At 43.1% G+C, this 15,323-nt stretch overlaps 1 protein-coding gene across 3 annotated transcripts in view; it reads left to right on the top strand.

Moving 5' to 3' along the window:
- sema6d (semaphorin 6D) overlaps window positions 1–15,323 on the top strand; it is a 580,684-nt gene that overhangs the window by 381,021 nt on the left and 184,340 nt on the right. Inside the window, exon 1 of one of the 3 annotated variants that reach the window (XM_062963604.1) lies at window positions 10,205–10,949. The exons of the other annotated variants lie outside the window; for them this stretch is intronic. The gene's annotated coding sequence lies outside the window, so the exon portion shown is untranslated. Of the gene's footprint in view, window positions 1–10,204; window positions 10,950–15,323 lie in introns of those variants that run through there. 3 annotated transcript variants of the gene reach the window in all.

Below are 15,323 nucleotides of genomic sequence, written 5' to 3'. Positions count from 1 at the left end.
ACAGAACAAAGAGATATCTATGTTTATCAGTCTAACAGCTGAGAAACCTGATTGCCTTGCGTGAATGCCATTTTCCCAAAAGGTGATGACTCTAACTGGTCATGCTTTTACCAAGAGATTATGGCATCATTTTTCAAAAGGTTGTGACCTTAAACAAGGTCATGCCTTTTCAAAGCTCATAAAATCTCCAAAAAGTTACAGAAATTTACAGTTTCCAAAACCAGCAATGTGAGGGTCTTATTGTACTAAGCACCTTTCCTTGTAACCTCACTATTCCTGTGTTTGCACTCAACCTGTTTTGTCTCACAATCCAAGCATGACTCATTTCAACCAACAACACTCGAGGTGTCTGTTTGCTGCCTGTGATGCAATGATGAATCAGCAAGACCAGCGTTTCACGGAACAGATTTGCGCCGTCAGGGTTTTGTCACTGTTTCTCTTTCACCCGGACGGTGACCTACTGGCAAAGCTAGAGGCAAATACAGAAGTGTAAACCCTTTAAAAATACAGTTGATGCAAGAGCAGCTCAGCCAGATTGAAATATTGGTGAGGGCTTATGTAATTTTATTAAGAAAAATATACCATAAAGTTCTCCCAGGCACTGCTCTTCATTTACCTCTACCTTCCAAATTGTGATATTGCCCCTCAGCTGTAGTACACATAGGACAATTTATTTTATTTTATTTATTTGCTACATTTATATGCCGCCCTGCTCACCCTGAAGGGAACTCAGAGCGGCCTACAAATTAAATTTACATACAATATTATATTATTAGCATAGTGCAATACTGGTAATAAATTACTATATTGTACTGTATCAATATATTGTAATATTATGATTACATGGAAATAATATATTACATGGAAAATATAATATATAATTAATATTATTATATTGTATTATTAGTATTATATCGTATTACAATATAATATTATGAATATTATATGTACATACAATATGTTATAATTATTATATATTATTGTAAATTATATTGTATATATATATAGATATATCTATATATATAAAAGAGTGATGGCATCAGGGCAGCGGACAAAACAACAAAACTACAGCCCCCCCAACCTCGAAATTTGACAACACAACCCATCATCCACAGCTCTAGGTTGATACAACAAAAAGAAAAGAAAAATAAAGTCCTAATTAGAGGGAAAGGGATAATTGTTTTTATCCAATTGCTGCCAGTTAGAGGGCTAAGCTCCACCCACTTGGTCTCCTAGCAACCTACTCAGTCCAGGGGACAGGCAGAGTTAGGCCTCACTTAGGCCTCTTCCCCACTGCCTATAAAATACATATTATCTGATTTTAACTGGATTATATCGCAGTGCAGACTCAAGGCCCTTCCACACAGCTATATAACCCATTTATAATCTTATATTATCTGCTTTGAACACACTGCCATATAATCCACTTCAGTGTACATTTTATACAGCTGTGTAGGAGGGGCCTCATATAATCCAGTTCTTATTGTGTTTCTTATAGGCAGTGTGGAAGAGGCCTGAGGCCTAACTCTGCCTCTTCCACACTGCCTATAAGAAACAGATTATCTTATTTTAACTGGATTATATGGCAGTGTAGACTCAAGGCCCTTCCACATAGCTATATTACCCATTTAGAATCTTATATTATCTGCTTTGAACTGGATTATCTTGAGTCCACACTGCCAGATAATTTGCTTCAGTGTGCATTTTATACAGCTGTGTAGAAGGGGCAGTTCTAGGCAGATAATATAAGATTACAAATATACAGTAGAGTCTCACTAATCCAACGTAAACAGTGTCCTCTACCCTCACCACTTTCACAGTACACAAACAACCAAATGCATACTAAACATAAAGACAACCATACAACAGACATTCAGTACCACCACTACCTCAACAATTTCTCACCAACAACACCAGACAACGCCACAGCAACGCGTGGCCGGGCACAGCTAGTAGATATATATAAACACACACACACATATATATGTGTGTGTGTATATATATACACACACATATACATATATATAAAACTAGCATAGCATGTTATTGCGGGGAAGGTCCTCCAGTTGATGACAATCTTCCATTCCTGCGGTTCCTACAGGATCCTATCGTGAATTCACAAGAACATTAAACTTCATTTTTCTGTAGCTCAGCAACTTCTTTTCCCACCTTGTTTTTATTAGGTCCTTGCTTGCCAAATTAAAAAAGGGTCCGCTTCAACTTTTCTCGCTAATGTGTCTGCGAGAAAGCCCATTGTTAAGCCTTTCAGAGATAAGCAACCATTTAATATCCTGTTTCTTCTAATTCTCCTAAAATATTTGTCCCTAAAAGTTTGTCAGAATGGGGAGGTTAAGAGTGACAATGAGCAACAACTTCCGGGATAATTCAAAGATAAGGCTTAATAGCCCGACAATATCCCCTTTAATCTCCTTGCTATTGACACAATGCCGGCCTATTATGTCTGGGAGGATTTAAGGAGCTTTCCTCCACATGTTCCCGATGGTTTATCATGTCAATGGGGGCCTGAATACATTTGTGTTACAAGCAGTCGCTGAGCTGAACTTGTGGCTGTAGTATCTACACGCCACATTCCCAAAGGTGCCCTGAAACTACATTAGTTGCTTCTGAAGCTGAAAGAAATGGTCTTGTAAAAAGGACACCGATTAGACTGCCCTTACTCCACTTGCTAGTCCCAGCTAGAGTAGACCTCTTATTCAATAAATAAACTTGTATGCAAATTCCATGCACCTAATGGTCTCCTTTATGGTGGCTAGCAATTAGATTTAGGCCACGGTTCATTTAGCAGCGTAAATACCCTGAAGGCAGCAGATCCTATCTCATCTCAGAAGCTAAGTAGGATCAGGCCCGGTTAAGACTTGGAATGAAGACCACCAGGGAGCAGCAGTTATAGCACTATCATTCTACAACAATAATAATAATAATAATAATAATAATAATAATAATAATAATAATAATAATGTAATAAGAAGACCTGGCTCTGGCTCACGAATGGGACCCTGAAGAAGGAGACAGAAGGCCTGATCCTTGCAGCCCAGGAGCAAGACATCAGGACAAAGGCAATTAAGGCCAAGATTGAAAAATCAGCTGATGACCCAAAATGCAGACTCTGCAAGGAAACCGATGAAACCATTGATCACATCTTCAGCTGCTGTAAGAAAATCGCACAGACAGACTACAAACAGAGGCACAACTACGTGGCCCAAATGATTCATTGGAATGTATGCCTCAAGTACCACCTCCCAGCAGCTAAGAATTGGTGGGATCACAAACCTGCAAAAGTATTGGAAAATGAGCACGCAAAGATACTGTGGGACTTCCGAATCCAGACTGACAAAGTTCTGGAACACAACACACCAGACATCACAGTTGTGGAAAAGAAAAAGGTTTGGATCATTGATGTCGCCATCCCAGGTGACAGTCGCATTGATGAAAAACAACAGGAAAAACTCAGCCGCTATCAGGACCTCAAGATTGAACTTCAAAGACTCTGGCAGAAACCAGTGCAGGTGGTCCCAGTGGTGATCGGCAAACTGGGTGCCGTGCCAAAAGATCTCAGCCGGCACTTGGAAACAATAGACATTGACAAAATTATGATCTGCCAACTGCAAAAGGCCACCCTGCTGGGATCTGCACGCATCATCTGAAAATACATCACACAGTCCTAGACACTTGGGAAGTGTTCGACTTGTGATTTTGCGATACGGAATCCAGCATATCTATCTTGTTTGCTGTGTCATAATAAAATAATAATAATGTAATAATAATAATGGGGCCTCCAGTGGCGAAGTGTGTTAAAGCGCTGAGCTGCTGAACTTGTGGACCAAAAAGTCGCAGGTTCAAATCTGGGGAGCGGAATGAGCGCCTGCTGTTAGCTCCAGCTCCTGCCAACCTAGCAGTTCGAAAACATGTAAACGTGAGTAGATCAATAGGTACTGCTCCGGGCAGGAAGGTAACGGCGCTCCATGCAGTCATGCTGGCCACATTATCTTAAAGGTGTCTAGGAATCCAGGAAGCAGGCTGAGCTCCCGCTGTTAGCCCCAGCTTCTGCCAACCTAGCAGTTCGAAAACATGCAAATGTGAGTAGATCAATAGGTACCGCTCCAGCAGGAAGGTAACACGCTCCATGCAGTGATGCCAGCCACATGACCTTGGAGGTGTCTACGGACAACGCCGGCTCTTCGGCTTATAAATGGAGATGAGCACCATCTCCCATAGTTGGACACGACTGTACTTAACATCAGGGGAAACCTTTACCATTACTACTACTACTAATAATAATAATGATGATGATGATGATGATGTAGTAATAAAATAATAATAATAGTGTAATAATAATAATAACAATAACAATGTAATAATATTAATAATCTGGGCAGAAAAACAAGGAAACTGATGCAATCCATTGCCCATTTCACCGCCATAGTGATATTGACTCATATACTAATTCAACATTTGGGTAGCCATGAAGTTTGCAAAGTCAATCAGTGAGGGAATCTGCATAGAGGTAGCCTGACCTTTATTGCCTGGGGGCATCATTTGTGGGGAGGTGTTAACTGACTGTTGATTTGTTGTTCTCTGGAGTTCTCCTGTTTCTGAGTAGTGTTCATTATTTACTGTCCTCCACTGATTTTAAAGTAGATTGCACTCAATGAACTCAATGGGAAAGCCTTGTCCTTTTCAATGGGCAAAAGCAAAGTGCTGTGGCCTTTCCCAGCTTGCATGTTATTTCCCATTAATGACTTTTTGGGACCATAATTGAATCTTGCTTGGCCACACATGTCCTGGTTTTCACCTCTGAAATATTGGATCTGTTGCTATAATCCAGGGGTCCTCAAACTAAGGCCCGGGGGCCGGATGCGGCCCTCCAAGGTCATTTACCTGGCCCCCGCCCTCATTTATAATATAATATTTTTAGATCCATTCTAATAATATAATATATTGTATATACATATGATATTGATAATAATATTATCATTTTATACAATATAATACTACGAATAATAATACCATATATTAATTATATGTTATATATTACATATAATATTACAGTATAGTGGTATAGTTCAATATAGTAATATATAATGCTAATATTGTGCTATGCTAATAATATAATATACTGTATGTACATACAGCTGCTCTGAGTTCCCTTCAGGGTGAGAAGGGTGGGATATAAATGTAGTAAATGAATACATAAATAATTTTGGACTTAAGCTCGCCCAAAGTCTGAAATCACTTGAAGACTCACAACAACAACAATCCTAATTAACCTGACTATCTCATTGGCCAGAAGCAGGCCCACACTTCCTATTGAATTCCTGATAGGTTTATGTTAAAATTATTTTCATTTTTAAATATTGTATTGTTCTTTCATTGTTATTGTTGTTGTTTTGCACTACAAATAAGATATGTGCAGTGTGCATAGGAATTTGTTCATTTTTCCCCCTCCAAATGATAATTCGGCCCCCTCAACAGTCTGAAGGATTGTGGACCGGCCCTCTGCTTTAAAAGTTTGAGGACCACTGCTATAATCCATCTGTTGCTTGTTGCCAGACAGCTGCTGAATGTTGTTTGTTCCCCGGGCATGGATTTGGGGCGATGTGAGCGTTTTATAAAGTCCGTTCCCATCTTGGATTGTCTTCAAAATGTCCTTTTCTTAAAACCATTCTCTGGGACTAGTTCCTTCCAAGTCTTTAGATACTTTGTCCGTTGCCTTCCAAATTTCCGTTGGATCCCTCATTGTCAGGAGTTGCCATCTCTGCTTCTTCAAGAGTGTTGACACCTGCCTTGTTTGGGTTGTTGTTGCGTAGGGAGGAGGGAGGTGAAGAATGCCCTTCGGCTTTGAGAGAGGCAAAGGCTTCGGGTGTCAGAAAATGGCTCTGCTGAATGTCAGCTGTACAGAAAGCGGCCCTGATGTAGTCCTCGGTCTGTCAGCACCCGAAAACATCAGAGTGAAATATCCCAAGGCCTGCCTGCCAAAAAGGGCCCATTCCCATGGCTGGGAGACTCTGTTGGCAGCCTTTGTTGGCATCCGCTCTCCTGTGGGCCAAAGCATTAAGTCTCTCTCTCTCCCATCACATCAGTTATAAACTCTCCAAGGAAAACACCCATGGAGGAGGGGAAGGGTCTTTTGTCTTCGCAGGAGCATTGTGATGCCCCTTATTTTGCAACCCAAACCTCTGAAAGGCTAAGCCATCTCCCCTGTGAGGCCAGATTACAAGTTTCCGCTGAGAAGTTGGTGAATAAGTGTGACAAATCATGCCAACAGCTTCTTTTGGGTGTGCTGGCACTGCGGTTCAAGCCAGCGGCAAAAAAAACTCGATTCTGCTGTGGTTGCATTGCAGCCCTTGACTTGATCCAGAAAATAAGCTTTCGCTGCCGTATGTTCCTGAAATGAAATTCTGACTCCCCCCTCAAAGCTTAAATAATACAGCTCGAGAGAAATATATATATATATTGAATCAACACCACAAATAGAACAGCTCCACTCAGGAGGAGAGAGGAGGAGAAGCAGCAAGCAGGAGGCTTGTTGTTGCACCTTTCATGGGTAGTCAGCCTCTTCTATTTACATATACAGTGTGTGTGTGTGTGTGTGTGTGTCAGGAGGAGGAGAAGCAGCAAGCAGGAGGCTAGTTGTTGCACCTTCCATGGTTAGTCAGCCTCTTCTATTTACATATACAGTGTGTGTGTGTGTGTGTGTGTGTGTGTGTGTGTGTGTGTGTGTCAGGAGGAGGGAGGAGGAGAAGCAGCAAGCAGGAGGCTTGTTGTTGCAACTTCCATGGTTAGTCAGCCTCTTCTATTTACATATATATGTGTGTGTGTGTATCAGGAGAAGGGAGGAGGAGAAGCAGCAAGCAGGAGGCTTGTTGTTGCACCTTTCATGGTTAGTCAGCCTCTTCTATTTACATATATATGTGTGTGTGTGTGTGTGTGTGTGTGTGTGTATCAGGAGAAGGGAGGAGGAGAAGCAGCAAGCAGGAGGCTAGTTGTTGCACCTTTCATGGGTAGTCAGCCTCTTCTACTTACATATACAGTAGAGTCTCACTTATCCAAGCTAAACGGGCCGGCAGAAGCTTGGATAAGCGAATATCTTGGATAATAAGGAGAGATTAAGGAAAAGCCTATTAAACATCAAAATAGGTTATGATTTTACAAATGAAGCACCAAAACATCATGTTAAACAACAAATTTGACAGAAAAAGTAGTTCAATACACAGTAATGCTATGTAGTAATTACTGTATTTACAAATTTAGCACCAAAATATCATGATGTATTGAAAAAATTGACTACAAAAATGCGTTGGATAATCCAGAATGTTGGATAAGCGAGTGTTGGATATGTGAGACTCTACTGTATGTATATATACATATCCAAGTGCGTTAAAGCGCTGAGCTGCTGAACTTGCAGACCGAAAGGTCCCAGGTTCAAATCCTGGGAGTGGCTTGAGCGCCTGCTGTTAGCTCCAGCTCCTGCGAACCTAGCAGTTCGAAAACATGCCAATGTGAGTAGATCAATAGGTACCGTTCTGGCGGGAAGGTAATGGAGCTCCATGCAGTTATGCCGGCCACATGACCTTGGAGGTGTCTACGGACAACGCTGGCTCTTCAGCTTAGAAATGGAGATGAGCACCAACCCCCAGAGTCAGACACGACTAGACTTAATGTTAGGGGGAAAACTTTACCTTTTATATTTTGAATCAACACCCCAAATAGAACAGTTCCACTCAGGAGGAGAGAGGAGGAGAAGCAGCAAGCAGGAGGCTTGTTGTTGAGCCTTTCATGGGGAGTCAGCCTCTCCTATATACCGTGTTTCCCTGAAAATAAGACAGTGTCTTATATTAATTTTTGCTCCCAAAGATGCGCTAGGTCTTATTTTCAGGGGATGTCTTATTTTTCCATGAAGAAGAATTCACATTTATTGTTGAACAAAAAAATGAACATTTCTTATATACCATACAGTAGTTGTCATCACAAACCACCGTAACCAGACAAACTGTGAATCCTATCAAGAATTTCTTGTTACTATCATTATTTCCATGTACAACTGGTATGTACATTTACCAATCCTGCATGCTCTGGTTTCTGTTTGGCAGGCGCTGGGCATACTTCCAAACAAAAACTCTGCTAGGTCTTACTTTCGGGGAGGCCTTATATTTAGCAATTCAGCAAAACCTCTACTAGGTCTTATTTTTCGGGGATGTCTTATTTTTGGGGAAACAGGGTAGAGTCTCACTTATCCAAGCTAAACGGGCTGGCAGAAGCTTGGATAAGCGAATATCTTGGATAATAAGGAAGGATTAAGGAAAAGCCTATTAAACATCAAATTAGGTTATGATTTTACAAATTAAGCACCAAAACATCATGTTATACAACAAATTTGACAGAAAAAGTAGTTCAATATGCAGTAATGCTATGTAGTAATTACTGTATTTACGAATTTAGCACCAAAATATCACGATATATTGGAAACATTGACTACAAAAATGGCTTGGATTATCCAGAAGCATGTATACTCTACTGCATTATTATTATTATTATTATTATTATTATTATTATTATTATTATTATTATTATTCCACCCAGGGCCGTAGCCAGAAAAAAATTCAGGTTTTTTTTTTGAAAATTTGGGGGGGGGGGTGTTTAACCCCTTGCACACACCCCTCCCCGCTACAAACCTGTCAATATCTGCTTGAGATAATGCCTGGAGGGACTCTTAATGTTTTGTGTCTCATAGACTTAGCATGGGGATTTGGTTAACCAGTTAAAATTCATGAGTAAACCAGGTTTTTTTTATAACCTGAAAAATTTCGGGGGGGGGGGGTTGAACCCCTAAAACCACCCCCTCGCTACAGGCCTGATTGTAATTGCTGTATTTATAAATTTAGTACCAAAATATCACGATATATTGGAAACATTGACTACAAAAATGGCTTGGATTATCCAGAGGCTTGGATAAGCGAGGCTTGGATAAGTGAGACTCTACTGTATATGTGTATGTGTGTCAGGAGGAGGGAGGAGGAGAAGCAGCAAGCAGGAGGCTTGTTGTTGCGCCTTTCATGGGTAGTCACAGTCAGCCTCTGCTATACATATGTACTAGCTGTGCCTGGCCACGCGTTGCTGTGGCGAAGTATGGTGGTATGGGAAATAAAGTATCTTATATTATCTGCTTAGAACTGGATTATATGAGGCCCCTCCTACACAGCTGTATAAAATGTACACTGAAGTGGATTATATGGCAGTGTGTAATCAAGATAATCCAGTTCAAAGCAGATAATATAGGATTATAAATGGGTTATATAGCTGTGTGGAAGGGCCTTGAGTCTGCACTGCGATATAATCCAGTTAAAATCAGATAATATGTATTTTATAAGCAGTGTGGAAGAGGCCTAAGTAAGGCCTAACTCTGCCTGTCCATGGGCTGAGTGGGTTGCTAGGAGACCAAGTGGGCAGAGCTTAGCCTTCTAACTGGCACCAATTGGCTAAAAACAATTATTCCTCTCTTTCTAATTAGGACTTTATTTTTCTTTTCTTTTTGTTGTATGAACGTAGAGGCATGGATGAAGGGTTGTGCTGCCAAGTTTAGTGTTTCTGGGATGTGTAGTTTTGTTGTTTTGTCCTAGGCCGAAATTTCATTATCCTTTTATATATATACTAGCTGTGCCCGGCCACGTGTTGCTGTGGCATTGTCTGGTGGTGTTGGTGAGAAATTGTTGAGGTAGTAGTGGTATTGAATGTGTGTTGTATGGTTGTCTTTATGTTTAGTATGCACACTGAAGTGGATTATACGGCAATGTGGAGTCAAGATAATCCAGTTCAAAGCAGATAATATAAGATTCTAAATGGGTTATATAGCTGTGTGGAAGAGCCTTGAGTCTACACTGCCATATAATCCAGTTAAAATCTGATAACCTGTGGAAGAGGCCTAAATGAGGCCTAACTGTGCCTGTCCCCTGGGCTGAAGAGGTCGCTAGGAGACCAAGTGGGCGGAGCTTAACCTTCAAACTGGCAGCAATTGGATAAAAACAATTATTCCTCTCCCTCTAATTAGGACTTTATTTTTCTTTTCTTTTTGTTGTATCAACCTAGAGGCATGGATGAGGGGTTGTGATGTCAATTTTCGAGGTTGTGGGCTGTTTACTTTTGTTGTTTTGTCCGCTGCCGTGATGCCATATATATATATATATATATAGAGAGAGAGAGAGAGAGAGAGAGCGAGAGCGAGCCCCGGTGGTGAAGTGTGTTAAAGCGCTGAGCTGCTGAACTTGCAGACCGAAATAATGTTATGTTGTAATTACTGTATTGATACATTTAGCACCAAAATATCAGGATATATTGAAAACACTGATTACAAAAATGCCAAAACCTTGGATAAAACCCCTGCCCTTGGTTGACTTCCCAGGGCATTTCAGCCTCTCTGGGCAGCTCGCTGATCTATTGTTTCTCGCCGGGATGCCTGAGAGCGGGCTTGGCTAAGGAAGCTAAGGCTTGGCTAAGCTCGGGCGCCTCCTCCTCTTCTTCTTCCTCCTCCTCTTGCTTTTTCGGGCGGCGGAGGAGGCGGGCGGGGAGGCGAGGCGGCGCCGGACCCGCGGCCCTTGGCCCCTTCCTTTTCGGGGGCGGGATCCTCTCTCTCTCTCTCTCTCTCTCTTTCTGGAGGGGCAACGAGAGAGAGAGCGAGAGAGAGCCTCCCGCCCCTTTGGCTCGCCTTCCCCGCTTCGCCTGCCTCCGCTTTGCTCGGCTTTGCTCCGCTCCCGAGGCGTCCCGGCTCCTTTTCTGCAGAACAGAAGGAAGGATTTACCGTACCCACCATGGAGCGACGAAACGGCCGTGGATTGTTGCTTTGAGACGCCCCGGTTTGGGATTGTTGTGGGTTTTTTCATTGTTCCCGCGGAGCTCCTTCTTCCCTTCCTTCGGGCTGGCGGACCTCCGATGAGGTAAGGCAAGAGCGGCGGTTCTTTCTCGCCCGAAGGGAGAGGATGCCTTCCTCGAGGAAGGGGAAATAATGCCATTGACATTAAATAGCCTTGCAGCGTCAAAGCCTGACTGCAAGTATGCCATGAGGCACGTATCCAGATCGTTGGGATCCTATGGCAGTGTAGATGAGACCCCCAAGGATCAGAGGCAAGTAGGCTCCAAGGTTTTAGAGGCTGCTTTCCGAGCCTTTCTGGCTCCGACCCGCTGCAAGTATGCCATGATGCATATCTTTGGGATCCTATGGCAGTGTAGGTGAGACCCCCAAGGATCCGAGGCAAGTAGGCTCCAAGGTTTTAGAGGCTGCTTTCCGAGCCTTTCTGGCTCCGATCCCCTGCAAGTATGCCGTGATGCACATCTTTGGGATTCTATGGCAGTGTAGATGAGACCCCCAAGGATCAGAGGCAAGTAGGCTCCAAGGTTTTAGAGGCTGCTTTCCGAGCCTTTCTGGCTCCGATCCCCTGCAAGTATGCCGTGATGCACATCTTTGGGATTCTATGGCAGTGTAGATGAGACCCCCAAGGATCAGAGGCAAGTAGGCTCCAAGGTTTTAGAGGCTGCTTTCCGAGCCTTTCTGGCTCCGATCCCCTGCAAGTATGCCGTGATGCACATCTTTGGGATTCTATGGCAGTGTAGATGAGACCCCCAAGGATCAGAGGCAAGTAGGCTCCAAGGTTTTAGAGGCTGCTTTCCGAGCCTTTCTGGCTCCGATCCGCTGCAAGTATGCCGTGATGCACATCTTTGGGATCCTATGGCAGTGTAGGTGAGACCCCCAAGGATCAGAGGCAAGTAGGCTCCAAGGTTTTAGAGCAGGGGTCCCCAAACTTTTTAAACAGGGGGCCAGTTCACAATCCTTCGAACCGTTGGAGGGCCAGACTATAGTTGGCCACCGAGCAATAATAAATAATAATAATAATAATAGGGTTGTTGTATGTCTTTCGGTCTGTGTGGCCATGTTCCAGAAGCATTCTCTCCTGACGTTTCGCCCACATCTATGGCAGGCATCCTCAGAGGTTGCCTCACAACCTCACAACCTCTGAGGACGCCTGCCATAGATGTGGGCGAAACGTCAGGAGAGAATGCTTCTGGAACATGGCCACACAGCCCGAAAGACATACAACAACCCTGTGATCCCGGCCATGAAAGCCTTCGACAACACAATAATAATAATAATAATAATAATAATAATAATAATAATAATAATAATGGTTGTAAGAGAAGAAGAGACCCCGTGGGTCATTTAGCCCAACCCCCTTATACCCTTCTGCCGTGAGGGCCCGATAAATGGCTTCAATGGGCCGCATCCGGCCCCCGGGCCTTAGTTTGGGGACCCCTGTTTTAGAGGCTGCTTTCCGAGCCTTTCTGGCTCCGATCCGCTGCAAGTATGCCATGATGCATATCTTTGGGATCCTATGGCAGTGTAGGTGAGACCCCCAAGGATCAGAGGCAAGTAGGCTCCAAGGTTTAGAGGCTGCTTTCCGAGCCTTTGCTCCGAGATGCTTCAGAAAGTTGCCTGTGTGGAATGTGTTCCTTCTTAGGGGTTTTTTTTTTGGGGGGAGACCCCTCAAGGCTCCGAGATGTGCGGGTCTCAGGGAACCTTAGTGGAGCCCAATCCAGACTATTTTACATACTGGGGATCCTGGAAGCCCAGTCTCCCCGAAGGATCAGCAGAGAAGCTTCTGAGTCTCCCTCGGAAAGGCTACCACCCAACCCATCACCCCCTGCCAACGCCAACAAAACCTCCTTTCCCTTCTCCCCGAATCATATTACAATGTCTTGTCGAATTCTTTCATGGCTGGAACCACTGGGTTGCTGTGAGTTTTCCGTGCTGTCTGGCTCCAAGAAGCATTCTCTCCTGACGTTTCGCCCACATCTATGGCAGGCATCCTCAGAGGTTGTGATAAACTAGGCAAGGAAAGGAATATATATATATATTTTCCACAGATATATATATATATATATTTTCCTTTCCTTGCCTAGTTTCTCCATACCTCACAACCTCTGAGGATGCCTGCCATAGATGAGGGCGAAACGTCAGGAGAGAATACTTCTGGAACATAGCCACACAGTCCAAAAGATATACAACAACCCTGTGATCCCGGCCATGAAAGCCTTCGACAACAAACTCTTTGTCTGTTTGGATGTTGCAGTTGGCCACTTTGATTAGCATTGAATAGCCTTTCAGCTTCAAAGCCTGGCTGCTTCCTGCTTTGGGAGGTGATTAGAATCATAGAATAATAGAGTTGGAAGAAACCTCATGGGCTATCCAGTCCAACCCCCCCCCCCCCCGCCAAGAAGCAGGAAATCGCATTCAAAGCACCCCCAAACATACCTCATCCATACCTCTGAGGATGCCTGCCATAGATGTGGGCGAAACGTCAGGAGATAATACTTCTGGAACATGGCCACACAGCCCGAAAGACATACAACAACCCTGCACCCCCAAACAGATGGCCATCCAGCCTCTGCTTAAAAGTCTCCAAAGAAGGAGCTTTTAGCTGGCCCTGACTGTTTCTTGTCTGGAATTCTCCTCTTTTCAGCATGTTGTTCTTTGTTTACTATCCTGATTTTAGAGTTTTCTTTTAATACTGGTTGCCAGATTGTGTTCATTATCGTGGTTTCCTCCTTTCTGTTGAAATTGTGGATTCCAATGCTGGACCACTCTAACCACCACCATGTCAGGCTACAGAGAGAAGCAATTGAAATCCGCAAACAGAAAGGAGAAAACCACAGATATATGAACCCCACTTGCCTAGTTCCCAACAGACCTCAGGACCTCTGAGGATGCCTTCCATGGATGTGGGTGAAACCACCAGCCCAGAAAACTCACAGCAACCCAGATTCTTCTTTCTTTTTCTTCCTTTCCTTCCCTGTCTTCTTCCCTTTCTCTTATGTCCCTCTTCCTCCCTTTTTTCCTCATCCTTCTTTTCTTCCCTTCCTTCCTGTTCCTTCCCTGTCTTCTTCCCTTTCTCTACTTCTACCTTCCTCCCTTTTTTTCCTCATCCTTCTTTTCTTTCCTTCCTTCCCTTTGCCTAACTGCCTGACTGCATTGGATCTTCCCTTTCTTCCCTTCCTTCCCTTCTTCCCCTTCCTTCCTTCCTTCCTTCCTTCCTTCCTTCCTTCCTTCCTTCCTTCCTTCCTTCCTTCCTTCCTTCCTTCCCTCTTTCTTTCCTCTTCTGTTTCTTTCTCTTCCTTCCCATTCCTTTTTCTTTCCTTCTTCTTCTCTTTCCATTCCTTTTGCCTTTCCTTCCTTCTTCCCTTCCCAAACCTTTTTCCATCCTTCCCTTCCTTCCATCCTTCCTTTTCTCTTTCTTTCCTCTTCTGTTCCTTTCTCTTCCTTCCCATTCATTTCTCTTTCCTTCTTCTCTTCCCATTCCTTTTGCCTTTCCTTCCTTCTTCCCCTTCCTTCCTTTCTTCCTTCCTTTCCTCTTTCTTTCCTCTTCTGTTCCTTTCTCTTCTCTTCCCATTCCTTTTTCCATCCTTCTCTTCCTTCCCTTCTTCCCCTTCCTTCCTTCCTTCCTTCCTTCCTTTCCTTCCATCCTTCCTTCCTTTTCTCTTTCTTTCCTCTTCTGTTCCTTTTTCTTCTCTTCCCATTCCCTTTTCTTTCCTTCTTTCCTTCTTCTCTTCCCATTCCTTTTGTCTTTCCTTCCTTCTTCCCTTTCCAATCCTTTTTCCTTCCGTCCCTTCCTTCTTTTCCTTTCCATTAATAATAATAATATACTATTTTTAACCCACCCTCTCTCCCCAAAAGGATTCCGGATGGCTTCCATCCCCCTTTCCTTCCTCTTCTTCTCCTTCCCTTTCCCCTTCCCCTCTTACTCATCCCTGCTACCCTTCCTTCCTTCCTTTCTTCAATCCTCTAAACTGCTGGGAAACTTTATCTTCCCAGGTTTCTCCACCTGTGGGAAGGGGAATGAAGAAGTGTGGGGACCCAAAACACAATAATAATAATAATAATAATAATAATAATAATAATAATAATAGTCTTAGATACTTGGGAAGTGTCCGATGTGTGATCCAATTCAACAGCCAGCAGAGTGTCTCCTGTGGACTCATCTTGTTGTGTTTCAAATAATAATAATAATAATAATAATAATAATAATAATAATAATAATTTTTATTATTATTATTTGAAACACATCATCCAAAAATAATAATAATAATAATAAACTTTATTTATACCCCGCCACCATCTCCCCAACGGGGACTCGGGGCGGCTAACATGGGGCCATGCCCAATACATCACACAGTCTTAGACACTTGGGAAGTGTTCGACTTGTGATTTTGTGATATGAAATCCAGCATATCTATCTTGTTTGCTGTGTCATAATAAAATA

This window comes from Anolis carolinensis, unplaced genomic scaffold (genome assembly GCF_035594765.1).
Source record: "Anolis carolinensis isolate JA03-04 unplaced genomic scaffold, rAnoCar3.1.pri scaffold_11, whole genome shotgun sequence".
In the NCBI taxonomy this organism is placed as follows: Eukaryota; Metazoa; Chordata; class Lepidosauria; order Squamata; family Dactyloidae; genus Anolis; species Anolis carolinensis.
This window is presented reverse-complemented; position numbering and strand designations above follow the sequence as displayed.